The 4,406-nt window shown below is 33.0% G+C and overlaps 1 long non-coding RNA gene across 2 annotated transcripts; it reads right to left on the bottom strand.

Moving 5' to 3' along the window:
• Nucleotides 1–1,614: 1,614 nt before the first annotated feature.
• LOC108222623 (uncharacterized) lies at nt 1,615–3,592 on the bottom strand. Of its 2 annotated transcripts, XR_010292016.1 has the most exons (4): nt 3,227–3,592; nt 2,290–3,115; nt 2,135–2,205; nt 1,615–1,917 (listed from the first exon to the last, which is right to left on the bottom strand). It is a non-coding gene; the product is annotated as an uncharacterized LOC108222623 (long non-coding RNA). The 2 variants fall into 2 exon arrangements; XR_001807017.2 differs by having other exon boundaries at nt 2,290–3,592.
• Nucleotides 3,593–4,406: the final 814 nt, after the last annotated feature.

Genomic DNA, 4,406 nt, shown 5'->3' with positions numbered 1-4,406 from the left:
AACGCTACGAAAAAAAACCGTTGCAAAAAAGAAACACACAACGGTCGTTTTCTGGACCTCAACTAACCATTGTCTAAACGAGGATCATACTACTGTTTTTAAAAGCGTTGTTAAAAAGTATGCCAGAAAGTGTGCTTGACACAACAGTTTATAAAGACCATTGTTTTTTAGACATTCACACAACGGTGTGTAAAACTGTTGTTAAAAAATATACAATGGGTTTCCTAAACCATTGTAATTAGAAAAGTCATACAACAGGGACGAGTAACCGTTGTTATGTAATAAACAACGGTTGGAGAAACAGTTGTGTTTTCAGATATTACACAATACTCTGTTGAACCGTTGTAAAGAGTTTACAACGGTTTATAATTCTATTGTGTATTCTTTGTTAGACAACCTTTCTTGGTAGCATTGTTCTTTAGACCTCACACAATAGTTTATCTTATATTATGTCTTGTCTTTGATTTGTTAAGACATGTGCTTTTTCGTAAAACCGTTGTCTATATCACTGTAAATTTTTAAAAAAGATGAGCAGAAAGAGTGAAGCCCCTGCATTACCAAACAACTACCAAAACAATAAAGAGTAAATTTTGACCATCATCAAACTTTCAAAATTTCACATAAAAACAACAATCAAACCAATCATCAAGACCAAATATTTGAATTGTGCATTACAACAATGTGAAATATGTTAAAAAAAGGCATCATTCTAGTTGAATTCGTTCATCTACATCACGCATGTAACTAGCATCCTCGTGCAAATCATCATCTGGTAAATCGGGCATAAAAAACTCAGACTCAAGCTCAACTTCAACGGATCCTTCATTTTCATCTTCAATATCATCGTAGTGTTTTCTCTCGGGAAACTTCAATACCACGGACCATGATTTCTCGAGGGGGTCATCAATATAACAAACCTGCTTAACATGTGTTGCTAATACAAATGGATCATTCAAAAAACCAGACTTGTTCAAATTGACTAATACATATCCTAGTTCATCAGTCTTGATCCCTCTATTCATATCAACCCATTTGCATAAAAAAAAAGGGATCCTAAAGCTGTTATAGTCCAACTCCCATATATTATTTATAACACTACAAGAAATTTGTCATTTACCTACCAATTATATTTGTAGGTAAAAGCATAATATTGGTATATGTAGATGTTTAACTACCAATATAGTATTGGTAGCGATTGGTAGGTAAAGGTTGGTAGAGAAAGGGTCTTTACCTACACATATTTATAATAGTAGGTAATAATACATGTGGACCCCATTTTATTATTAACTAATAATGACTCATCATTAGACATGTCACTTGCTTACGTGGTTAGAATTGTCCATGTGGCACTTACATGGCATGCTAATGTGGCACATCTCTCATTGTCACATGGAGCCACTCAATTTTGCCATGTGGCACCTCTATATTTTGCCATATGTAAACTCTATACAATGCCATATGTCACCTTTTTATCGCGCCACATGGAGCCTTGACATCCTACCATTCAACACTATATCAACTTACCACCTGGCATCCCATTGACATGACATATATCATCTCTTTATAATAATATATTTTTATTTTCCTTTAAAAGATAAAAAAAACAAGTACACAGTAAAAGTAATTTTATTATTCCATTCATTCAAACTAAAATGTAATAATACACAAAACTTGAACTTAAACAGTACATTTAAACTGTATATATACAAGGTACTTGAAAAAAAAAATAGATATCTTAAATCTCCTAACATTGGATCAGAAGCTGATTTTTGCTGACTTTGGAATTAAAATTTGTGATAACCATCCCAACGTGTGACTCATCCAGTAATGTCATTGAAGTAACACAGATTCTGCGCTTTCTCAACTTGATCAGCAATACCACTTAAGTGGACTAATCATTCAAGTTAATAAAATATCCTGTAAATACATAACATCAACACCTATCAGTCACCAACAAATAACACTGTGACATTGAGACAAACAAGGTAAACATATACACACTTCTTATTTGGAAAAACTTGCTAAAAATTCATCACCAACATTTAGTAACCTCACAGTCTGTTATAGTGCTTCCAGAAATGATTCAAATTCGTCAATAATGGGCTTAAGATATGGATACAAAACAAAGGATTACCTTTTGATTGTGAGCTCCAGAAATTACACATCACTTCTAGTTATCTTCCCTTCCAATTGTTACATTATCCGCTACCAGAAAAGAAACCAAAAATAATTATACACAAGAAATGTATAAATATGCTTTAACATTAAAAATGGATAAAAATAGTGTACCTGTTGATGAACCAACTTCATCTTTACTTCTCATTAGGGGTGAGCAAAAAACCGATCTGAAACCGAACCGAAACCGAAACCGGGAAAAACCGGCTAAAACCGAACCGTCAAAAACCGAAACCGAAACCGAAAAAATTAAACCGAACCCGAACCGTTTTAATTGGTTCGGTTCCGGTTATATTTCCAAACCGAACCGGAAAAAACTGAACCGAACCGATTATTAAAATAAATAATTAAATATAATTTTATATAATTATTTATAATCTATATAATTTTATATAATGTAATTCTAACTTTAATTTATACTACTAAGTCACATGAATTCTTATATGCAGCTCTTTTGTGTTCTGTCAGAAATCTTTATCTTCTACTGTTGCTAATATTACCCAAGTCATGATGCTTGGCACACTACACATTAGAGAGGTAATAATCACAGGACACAGATTGCCCCTGAAAATTCTTAAACTGGAGCACTCTCTGATTATATGGTGTGAAATCCTAAAATAATTCTTTCGACTGATGTCTGGGCAATAAGTACCAAGTGAATTTTGTAGTCGGTTTTGTAACCGAAACCGAGCCGATTATAACCGAACCGGGATTTTTAAACCGAAACCGAATCCGAACCGGCGGTTGCGGTTTTCGATTTCAAAAACCGAGGATATATGGTTGCGGTTCCGGTTTTATCGAAAAACCGAGCCGAACCGGCCCACGCTCTCCCCTACTTCTCATAATGCAAGTATGACTTTCAAAGGGGTCCTGCTATCTTTTTGAGTTGCATCGACCCTTCATGGCGGACTTCTTAGCCTGAGGTTTTAATTTCACAATTCTGCCAAAATAGAAAGATTCCAATATTTAGAGATTTTGCGATTGCAAAATGGAATGATAAATATGGACGGTTTTTGTTTGAGTGATATTATCAAACAGTTAGAGTACATACTTGAATTTGATGAAAAACAAACAAAAAATCTGAGCATAGAATCTGAACCAAGAAACACACAATCGCCAAAACAGAGTAGAAGAAGCCCAATACATATTATGCATAACCCGATAGATATGATGACAAATCAAAATTTAAACAGTTGTTCATCTACCTTACGAGTTACGCATGAAGGACAGGGGAAGAAAATATCAGAAAATATAAATCGCAGAGAAAAAAGGCCAAACATAGTACGACTGTTGAAACTAAAACATCATCACGAAATAGGAGACTCCAGTTAGCTTTATCTGCTAGTTTGCCGGTAAACAAAAATATTTTGAACTTTAGCCGCGAAAATGAAACTTTTTTGTGAACAGAGAGAAGAGAGAACACATACCGTTAACTGTACATGAAATTTTGGGACTTTGACTTTCCCCTGTATTTTTAAAAATGCCAAAAAATAAATCATATGACACTTTGAAAAACGTCTAATTTCTATTTTAGCTTTTGAATTTTAAGATGCTACTTTGTTATAGGGGTGGCAATCGTTTCGTTTCGTATACTTTCGTTTCGTGTATTTTCGTGTTTCGTGTACTCGAAGGTGAAACCCGTATCCGCCCGTTATTAATTTCGTGTACCTAATTTGAAACCCGTATCCGTTTCGAATCGTTTCGTGTACTTTTCGTGTATATAATATATAAAAATATTAATATATTTTTTAATCAAAAAATGGATTTAATATATATTTTCCTTTATTAATTTATTAAATGTGAATGATATATATTATACTTGTATACAATTCTTTATAAATTTTTTAATGTATTTACAATATATATCCACACATACATATAACTATATACTTTATACTCAATTATATATTTAATACATCATTACATATATATAATAAATATAATCTACAAATATTTCGTGTATTTCGTGTACCCCAAATGAAAACCCATATCCGACACGAAATCTATCGTGTAATTTCGTGTTCGTGTACTTTCGTGTTTCGTGTATCGAAAATCAAAACCCGTATCCATTTTTTTCGTGTCGTTTCGTTTCGTGTTAGCGTGTTACGTGTCAAATTGCCAGGCCTACTTTGTTACACCCAAATCTATACATCTTTTTTTCCTACGATTGTAAATACAAATTTCTATAAAATATATTTTAATAACTTATCTTTACAAATTTTTGTTGTTGT

Source organism: Daucus carota, chromosome 5, assembly GCF_001625215.2.
Source record: "Daucus carota subsp. sativus chromosome 5, DH1 v3.0, whole genome shotgun sequence".
Taxonomy (NCBI): domain Eukaryota; kingdom Viridiplantae; phylum Streptophyta; class Magnoliopsida; order Apiales; family Apiaceae; genus Daucus; species Daucus carota.
The sequence above is the reverse complement of the archived record's forward strand: the minus strand, read 5'-3'. Positions and strand labels throughout refer to the sequence as shown.